The following is a 10,525-nucleotide window of genomic DNA, read 5'->3' as shown; positions in this document are numbered from 1 at the left end:
TAAAGGTTCCTGTTCTCCAGCTCGTCCAGCCGCCTGGACAGCGTTTTCCTTTTCCTCTCAGTAATGGTTTAATATGACTACTGGGAGGACCACTGTCCCTACTGTCACCCACAGGACACATCCTTTAGTCTTAACCCAAAGGAAACACACAGATCTGGATATTACTAACCTCAGAATAATGGTGCTGCTTTCAAAAATCTATTTATTAAACGTTTGGATTTTGAAGCCCTAGTAAGGGCACAGGCTCAGAGTCAGGTAGGTGGGCTGAGTGAATTTAATCCCTAGGGTCTATGAAAAAGGTCTGGCCAGACCGCCCTCTCAAACAGCTCCTGGTAACTTAGGGGCTAAGAAAGAGGGGGTTCCAGGGCACATGGTACAGATACGGGAAAAGGCTATTCAATATTTTGCTTGACTGCCTGGGTGGTTTTGTTGTTGTTTTTTCCTTCCCTTAGACAGACAAGTGGTGGGTTCCAGGACAGGGAAAGGAACCTGGCCCTGACACAGTGAGAGCACCGAATTTTAACCACTAGGCCATCAGGGCTGGCTCTTGTCTGCCTGGTTTGAAAGCTGGTAACTGCTGTGCCATGTATTGCTGGCGTGGGGGCTGGTGGGGTGGAATGTCTGGTTTTATTTTGATTAGCTCTATTATGGGAGAGGCAGAGAGTGAGGTGATAAGCACTCAGCTCTTGGAGCCTTTCTGCCTAGGTTTGATTCTGGCTCCAGCCCTGTATTGGCTTGCCAGGGCTAAGGTAACAAAGTACCGCAAACTGAGTGGCTTAAACAACCGAAACTTATTCTCACAGGTCTAGAGGCTACAAGTCCAAGATCAAGGTGTCAGCAGTGTTGGTCCCTTTTGAAGACTGTGAGAGAGAATCTCTTCCATGCCTCTCCCCTAGCTCTGGTGGTTTGCTGGCAATCTTTGGAGGTTCTTGGAGTATAGAAGCATGTCCCCATCTGTGCCTTCATCTTCACATGGCATCCTCCTTGTGTGCATGTCTGTGTCCAAATTTCCCCCGTTTATAAGGACAACAGTTGAAACTGAGAATGAATGAGTTAAATCTTCCCTGAGTTAGGGAAAAACAAAAGAGAGAAAAAATTTGATATAAGCTCTGCTAACAGCAGCTGTGCACGCTCATACTCAGCTACTAAAACTAACCAGATCTTTCTGTAGTGAATGAGTTGTTTTTCCCAGGAAGTCAAGGTCCAGATGGTCAAGAAGAAAGGATATTCAGCCTCACAAGGCCAAATGATGGCTGAAGATGAAAACTAACCAGAAAAGTCCAGATGGTCAAGGAAAAAGAAATTCAATAAGATGAAAACTAACCAGAAAAGTCCAGACGGTCAAGGAAAAAGAGATTCAATCTCACAAGGCCAAGGGCAGGCTGGTGGAAGGCACCAACCAGCAAGGCCACATGCTCCGCCTCCCTTACCTAAAACCCCAGCACATGCTCCCTCTTCCTAAACCCCAGATAAAAACACCTACCTTTTTCCCTTCGAGGAGGTGAATTTGTTTTAGCTCTCATATCCTCGTCTGGCTGCCTCTTGATAAATAAACCTCTTTCCTTGCTGTAAGCCTGACATTTCAGTGATTGGCTTTTGCCACTTCTTGGGTAAATGAACCTGTGTTTATGTGTGGTAACACAGTCATATTGGATTAGGAGCCCACCCTACTCCAGTAGGACCTCATCTTTTTTTTTTTTTTTTGTGGTGAGGAAGGTTAGCTCTGAGCTAACATTTGTTGCCAATCCTCCTCTTTTTGCTGAGGAAGATTGGCCCTGGGCTAGCAACCATGCCCATCTTCCTCTACTTGATATGTGGGTTGTCTGCCACAGCATGGCTTGATAAGTGGTGTGTGGTTCTGCGCCGGGATCCAAACCTGCGAACCCTGAGCTGCTGAAGCGGAGCACGTGAACTTAACCAGTACGTCACCTGGCCAGCCCCGACCTCATCTTAATTTAACTAATTACAACTGCAATGAACCTATTTCCAATTAAGGTCACATTCTGAGGTACTGGGGGGGTTAGGGCTTCAACCTATGAATTCATGAATTCATAATTCAACATATGAATTTATTATGAAATCATATGGATTATAAGAACCCCTTAGTACCTGTGTGAACATGGGCAAGTTCCCTCTGTGTTTCAATTCTCTCATCTGTAAAATGGACTGGTAAAAACATAATGCCTCACTCACAGAGTTTGAAGAAGGATTTAAGTTACTAAAGATACAGAAAGCACTAGAACAGTTCTTGGCACAGAATAAGTGTAAATAAATGTTTGTTATTATGACCGTTACTAAATGAAAAAAATTAGACCACAATTTTTTTTTGCAGATTATTCGATCTTTTTTAAAATTTTATTTTATTGAGGTCATATTGGCTTTTAACATTGTGTAAATTTCAGGTGTACATTACTATATTTCAGTTTCTGTATAGATTGCCTTGTGTTCATAGACCACATTTTTGCTAAAACGTGGGTCTTGCTTAACTCTTTTTTAGAAAATTAACTTTTTAAAAGGTCTTTTAGAACATTAATGATATCATGCAAATTAAGCCCGTAAATTTAAACCTGGCCACACAAAACCTCTGATTGGCCAAACTAAAAGTTCCAGATCAAGGTGTTATTTGAGAACTTTTGCAGTTGCGTTCCGTATCTGTGGGTTGCACGTGGGCAGATTCAACACACCTGCAGATGGAAAGGCCTACAATTGTTGTGTTTGTACTGAACATGTACAGGCTTTTTTTTCTTGTCATTATTCCCTAAACAATACAGTATAACAACTATTTACATAACACATATGTTGTATTAGGTATTATAAGTAATCTAGAAATGATTTAAAGTATATGGGAGGATATGCATAGGTTATATGCAAATACTATGCCATTTTATATAAAGGACTTGAGCATCCTCCGCTTTTGTATCAGAGGGGAGGTCCTGGAACCAATCCCTCTTGGATACCGAGAGACGACTGTACTTGGAATGGTCTGTCCTCTAATTAGTATGAGTAGTGTAACATTTTGTTGTCATGATTTGAAAGATCCAATTCATCAATAAAGTAAAAAGTTACTCCTTAAAGAAATAAATTGAAAAGAAAATATACTGTCTCAGGAGACTGCTACTGTAGGGCTGCTCTGCATTATAGTGGATCATCTCCAAGCCTTTTGTGGTTGTGTGCATAATATGTGAACATCTAGATACACACTGCTGTTTGCCAGAGGTGAAAGAACACAGTACTTCACATTTTTGCAGCTGTAATTCACCTGAGGTGGCTAACCTGTATATTCTGCTGGTTAAAGATCAAGAGTTAGAGGTTTCAGTGATAAGAAATAGTTTGCTACTTCCTGGGCACCATTTGTCTTCACCAATTGTATACACCCGCTTGATACAACATTCTTCTGTGATTTTTCAGGAATGTAATTTGAATAATTTTATACTTTTTAGTATATAATAAATTGATATTAGTAATTTTTAGTAATTAATTAGTAATTAGTAATTAGTAATCTCAATAAATTGAGATTAGTATTTTTATAGAGTAAGTTATGAATATTGAAAGTCACATGAAGTGTTTTATTTTAATTAATTATACTTAAAATCTCTTTCAAAAAATTAGGGGCCCTTGTCTTGTGAATAAGAATGTTTCTTTAAAAATTAACATTCTATGACAGCCCATAGCAGGGAGAAATAGCCTTCATCTAAGAGCGTCCGTGGAAAGATACTGGCTGAATGATTGAGTGAAAGAATCAGTAGGTCCTGGAGTGAAGTCAAATGAAAAAAAAATCATTATAATTCTCTCAAGAAGAGCCATATAGGAATAAATGGCCCATAAAGAAAAGAGCTTGAGGGCCGGCCCCGTGGCTTAGCGGTTAAGTGCGTGCGCTCCACTGCTAGCGGCCCGGGTTCGGATCCCGGGCGCGCACCGATGCACCGCTTCTCCGGCCATGCTGGGGCCGCGTCCTGCATACAGCAACCGGAAGGATGTGCGGCTATGACAGACAACTATCTACTCGGGCTTTGGGGGAAAAATAAATAAATAAAATCTTTAAAAAAAAAAAAAGAGCTTGAATAGCAAAAAAATAAATAAATGTTGGGAGAGATATTAAAAGTGCATTGAGAGTGGAATGGATAAATAAATTGTGGTATATTCATATAATGGACAACTATCCAGCCACAAACACTAATAAACTACAGCTACAGCTATTGACATAAATCCATCCCAAAAACATAAAATTGAGTCATAAAAGCAAGTCACAAAATAAAATATATGGTATGACTACATATGTTAACTCTAAAAATGTGCAAAATGAAACACATATTGGTTATGGCACAGGCAGTGTGGTAGAATTGAAAAACGAGGAGCAATAAATAGAATTCGGGAGAGTGGTCACCTCTGGGGGAAGGAAGAAAATGAAAAAGGGAGGATGCCTGGCATGAGCGGGGAGGGGTGCTGTCAGGGTATTGGTTACATTCCATTTCTTAAGCTGGAAGGTGGCTTCTGGACAATGGAATTGAGGTAGGAAAGGATGAGGTGAGAAGAAATTAGGTGGAGACTTGTCATTTGAAAACCTTTCTACACAATCTGAGTTTTCACTATATGCTATATTTGAAAAAAAAATTAAAATTTAAGAAACGGATTTTAAAAAGAACAGAGAAAAACCCCTAACTACTGTTAAAAGGGATGAAGTAGATCTATGTACACTGATGTGGAAACATGTTCAAGATTTATTGTTAAATGAAAATGTGGTAAAACAGCATGTAAGGGACAATCCTATCTGTTGAATGCACACTTCCTGCCATGTATCTCCTAAGTGTTCCACAGGAAACATGTTTAATCCTCACAACAACTGTAAGAATTAAATAAGAATTAAATTAAGTAAGGAATACTGTTAATGTTACCATCTCATGGATGAGGAACCTGGAGGATGGAAATTAAGTGACTTTCCCAAGAGCAACATACTTTTGAGTGGTGGAGCTGGTTTTTCAACTCTGGACTGACATCAGAGTCTGATCTCTTAACTACTACCATATTTCATCAATTCTAAGCTGTACATTTCTTCACATTTGAACACTCTGAACATTGGGCTGTATCTTAAAATCACTGTAGGCTGGGTGCAGTCCTGACATAGATGTTATTACTTGTGCTTGAACTTGCGGAGTGGATGTTGTGGGGATCAGAATTGGCCACCCCCAAATGCATCTCTTTGGTTAAGGACAAGAGACTCTGAAAGAAACTTTGACTTTCCCGCCAGCTGCCTCAAAGAATTTAACATAAAAGGCCTGTCCCCAAGACAGGCCATCACCATAGATAACTCTAGGTATGAGTGGACTGTGAGAGTTCTTGCTAAGCCCACTCTCATCAAATTTCTGTCTACCAAACATTTGCTTTCCATCTCCATGTGAATTGCCTTCCTCCCTTTTGAAGCCCCTGAACCACTACCCCCAACATCTTCCTTTGTCTTTAGCTGAAAATGGTATGTAAGGTGGAGGCTGTGGCCATTCTGGCGAGTTGCTCAGTTTTCCTGGGTTTCTCCCATGTGTACATGTTATAAAGCTTTGTTTGATTTTCTCCTGTTATTCTGTCTCTTGTCAATTTAATTCTTAGGCCAGCCAGAAGGACCTAGAGGGTAGAGGAATTGTCTTTCTCCCCTACAATGTCAATGGCTTGGAAGAAAATCCCAGAGATAAGACAGCACTCTTGCTGCATTATTAAATGAAAGGCTCTTCTCAGCACAGAGGACAATCCTGGGGGGGTAGGAGTAGGGGAGGGAGGGGACATGAAAGCCTATGACCCTGATTTGAAAAATTTTTCAAAAGAGCTGGATTCTAAAGGTGAAGAAGTTGTAGGAATACCTTAACTTATGTCACTTATATTTTCTTTTTTATACTTGCACAAGGGTAATATAGGATAAAAATCTATTTCTAAATAAGTTTGAGTTCTTTTACGATAAAAATATAAGTTCTGTCGACTGAAATAAAGAGTCTGGGTAAAGGTTAATTAAAGGAGTTTATCAAGAAGAGCAATTCGAATCCTGGGAAACAGTCCAACAGAGTATTCTGAGGAACTGCTCCGAGGTTTACAAATCTGAGTGCAGTTTTTATAATTTTTAACAAAGCAGTGTCCATGCAGCAGAGGGCTTATACATCTAATAGTCATATACTTCAAGGATAACATGAACAAGAACTTCTTGGTTATATGTCAAACAAGGCATGTAATGTTGGTGTTCTCTATGTCTGGAGGGAGTTAAGGACGAGGATCCTCACTTTTTCCCTCAATCTCTAAGGAATGCAGCTGGGAAACGTGAGAGCGAGGTAGCCGTTATCTCCCCCTGTTGCTAATTCATCCTGCTGGTGTCTTCAGTCTTGAGGTGAGGGGTTGCAAGGTCATTTAGCCTCAGACTTAGGAGGCCTGCACGGCTGCTTCGCAGTACAGCATGATTTATTGTACTGACTTGAAGCCTATGCAGCGTGCTTGCTAGATTCACCCCTTAGACCAGAGAGAGGGGTCCGAGTTTCGTTCACAGTTTAAAAGAGCTCTTTCAATAAGCGTAAAATAAAAATTCTGGGTGATGAGAAATGATTCTGTTGAAATTTCATTGGTAGATTTTTCCCCTTATCATTTTATCTTAGATTTGATGAAATACAGTATGCCTCCCTCATAGGCATCTCTAAAGTACTTACTGACTTCTTTTTTTAGGGAAAAAATGCATTTTTTTAATGATCAAGTACAAAAATACAAGTACACACACACACACACACAGATCTGAAGTATTATTTACCCTACCATGTGGGATGCATTGTGAAATTTTCTATTCTACATTCTTTCATTTGAAAAGAATGCTGGTCACAACTAGTAAACAGATCATACAAACTGCTAATGTGCTCCAACCCATAACTCTTCTAGAACACAAACATGCATTGTCAATGCTAATGAACAATTTAAGGGAACTTGATCATCTTTTCCTTCTTAAAATTAGCCCACAATAGGATTCTATGTACTCAGAGAAAAGAATTAGCATAGCCCTCTGATCATGTAGCCAGCCTGAACATGATGCTTGCTTTCAGTTTGTATGTACATCACCTTCCTTCCCAGGCTCAGTAGATGAGGGAAATGACTTGTAACTATGTAATAGCACCAACGTCTGTCTTGTGTATTTTATATAAAGTCATTTTTATGTACATTATTTCATTTGATCCTCATAACAACCCTGTGAAGGTAGGCAGGGAAAATATGATCAGATTCACTTTACAGATGATGAAGTTCAATTTCAGAAAGGTTCAGTGACTTTTCCAGTTATCACATACCTGGTAAGCAGGGACAGAAAAAAAACATGAACGTTTAGGCTGAGCGCTCTTTTCTCTAAATCACATAGCCTCTGAGAGTATAATCTGAACTCAAATATTTTCACCACTTCATCCTCATTTTCTTATTGCGAACTCAAGTTTTTGTCATGGAATATGATGAAACACGTGTTTCATCATGCCAGGTTGTCATGCCAGATTTCTACCAGTAAAAACTTATGGCCTCAGAACATGTATTTTTTGGAAAGCACTGTTTCTTTGGCTCTAGTCTAAAGGAACACAAGCAATATGAAAGACCCTGAAGGCAGAGGAAATTGAAAAGAAGTCAGATGTAAGGATATAAAAGGGAATGGTTTGATGGATTTTAGTGCTTTTAAGCTTTTTCAAAATTTCGATGGAGAATTTAATGCAGATGAGACTTGAAACTTTTGAGGAAGATCTTAAGCCTTGATGATGTTTTTCAAACCCAGAACTTCGATGTGTAATGATCATAAATCATGGTCTTCAAAAACTTGGTACCTAATGTTCCCCTAAAGTGCTATTTTAAGTAATGTTTATGCCACAATGCAAATCGATTCCTGTTTTTGTCCATTAACGGCCTTTGGGTTTCTTTAAATGAAGTCTAGGTTAGAGTCCATAGATATCAATGTTCTGCAAGACCGCCCAAGACGCAAGGCCCCAGGGGACCTCAGAAGCCCCACCCCGCCATCCGGATGCCCCCACACCCAGGTACTGCCTGCAGGGTTAACTTCCTAACTTTTTGTTACACTGTAAAGTAATGTATTTTATTATACTTCTTATAAATTCCACTGTTTTCCTCCTACTTTATTTAATCTTTCACAAAGTACATAGTTTGTCAAACATTTGTGACGTAGTACCACCCACAGAGGCCGCAAGGGGTGCCCCTGCCATGGTCCCCACCCTTTAGAGGGGCCCCACCTCTGTCGTGTGGGATACAGTGCTCAACATTCCCCCAGCATGGCCGTAACCCTCAAGATTTACCACTGTGACTAAACCCTTTCCCGCCCCAGAGAAATGCCACTGGCTTTTGCTCCAGGTCCTGGGAACTAAAGACTACCCACTGAGCATTGTGCCATTTGTGTGCTGTGCCCTCAATGAAGTCAGAGGCAGAAACTATTTAGTGAGTGTGGGGAAGACATAAGGGGCAGAAGGGCTTGGATAAGAAAACACATTAATTAATTTGTCCACTCCTTCCTTTCAGAGAGTATGAATGTATTCTTCTCACCTGATTAAGTATTGTTTCCCACTAGAATCAGGTGACTATTTTCTTGCTTCTCTTTGGCTTCCAATTTCTGGTTCCAGGGGTTGTCATGAATTAGTGTGGTATTGGCAATAGTAGCACATGGAGGATGAGGAGTGTTTTATAAGACAAATCTTATTACCCCTACATTTATTTATGAATGTCGGGCTAGATGAAACATGGTGAAGCCTGATACCCATTCTTCACTTTGACAACTAGATGAATATTGAATCTTACAGATTGAAAATTACAGATATTTTTATACAAAAGTATTTTAAAAGATTTAATTAAAATAAAAAATGAAATCAAAATTTTAGCTTTATTTAAGCAATTTTGATTTGATTTTTAATTTTCATGCTTATAATTTGTATTTTGACTTTTAAATCTTAATAAATCATTTAAAATAGTTGGATAAATGGTTTATGGGTTTCTATTTATATTCTTGCTTTGGAATTAGGGGTGGATCTGATGTCACAATCTCCCCTTCTCCCTTTTGAAACCATACGTCACACCTGCAAGGTTAAAGTAAGAGACAAATTAACCAAAGTTTCTGAGCTGTCTTGCAGAATAACAAGGACACTGCAGATAAGGAGATAACTTGCTCATAACCAGAACGACCAAGCAGTGAACTTTGGACATCACAGGCCAAAAATCCACTGCATGTAACACACAGAACCCCCTTGAATTTACACATGCAACCCATGAAGAAACATGAAAGAAAATGGTACCTGTGCAGAGGACTCTTGAAACTTCTTCTTACCCTTTCTCAGCCCCAAGGCCCTCCTACTCCCTACTCCCCGATAAATATCGCACACAAAAGCCCCTCCGGAAGACAGATTTGAGAGCTTTGCCTCCTGTCTCCTTGCTTGACTGCCCTGCAATAAAGTCTTTTCTTTCTGCAAAAGACCTTTGCCTTGGCATCTGGTTCTTCTGTAGGGCATTGGGTAAACGGACCCACTTGTGGTTGGTAACACCTTGAACTAACTTTCTCAGTCTCCTTCTTTAAAGCATTATCTAAAACTGTGTGTTCAGTGTCTTATTTGCTTGGATGTGGGTTACAAACTCTTTCTATGTTTCAACTTAGCGCAGTTCTGTCAGTATCAAGATCAAGGTCAGCAACTTGGGACAACAAAGGTAATCATAAAGCTATGCTCCATCTACACTCCAAAAATATTTGAAGTTTGAAAATAAAGTCTGAATCTGTTAGATTAAATGCACCAAATAACATTCAACCATTTTTACTAACTGGCAGAGGATCTCCATAAAAATGTAACCTCTTCCCATATTATTTATTCTAAAACTTCTGGTAATAATGAAGGATTCTCTATTTTTCCTCTTCTTCCAGAAAAATGTTCAATTCAAATTAAATGCTGATTTCAATTTAAAATTTCAAGTCTTGACATCTCCTGGAAAGAAGGATTCTTTAAGACAATTAAAACTACCTGAGTTCAAATCCATTTGAAAGCTGAGACTTGGGGCAAAAATCTTAACTTTTCTGACACTCGATTTCCCTGTCTATTCTATAGGGATAAAATAATACATATGTCATAAGTGTGTAAGGTACCAGGCACAGAGGAGCAGCTTAATACAAGTTAGCTACGATTATAGCTGAGAAGAGAGGAAATCTGTGCAGAACACACAGACTTCAGAGGCAGGTGGACCCAGATTTGAATCCAACTCTGCCACGAAGTAAATGTGCAAACTTGAGTCACATACTTCACCACTCTGAGCCCTGGTTTCCTCTGCAGCATGGTTGTTGAGAGGACCCAGATTTTATTAAGTTCTTAACACATAGTAGGAGCTCAATAAATTGTGGTTTCTTATCATCACCACTATGAGAGGGTTAATTACCAGAGAATAAGTAGTTATTTTCTATTGCAATTGGTTATTCCTTTACCTTTAAAACATTCATTATTTACATTTCTTTTTACCTAGAAAAACAATGTTCACTTTTTGGTTTTTTCCAACT

Source organism: Diceros bicornis, chromosome 6 (assembly GCF_020826845.1).
Source record: "Diceros bicornis minor isolate mBicDic1 chromosome 6, mDicBic1.mat.cur, whole genome shotgun sequence".
In the NCBI taxonomy this organism is placed as follows: Eukaryota; Metazoa; Chordata; class Mammalia; order Perissodactyla; family Rhinocerotidae; genus Diceros; species Diceros bicornis.
Note: the sequence above shows the minus strand (reverse complement) of the source record.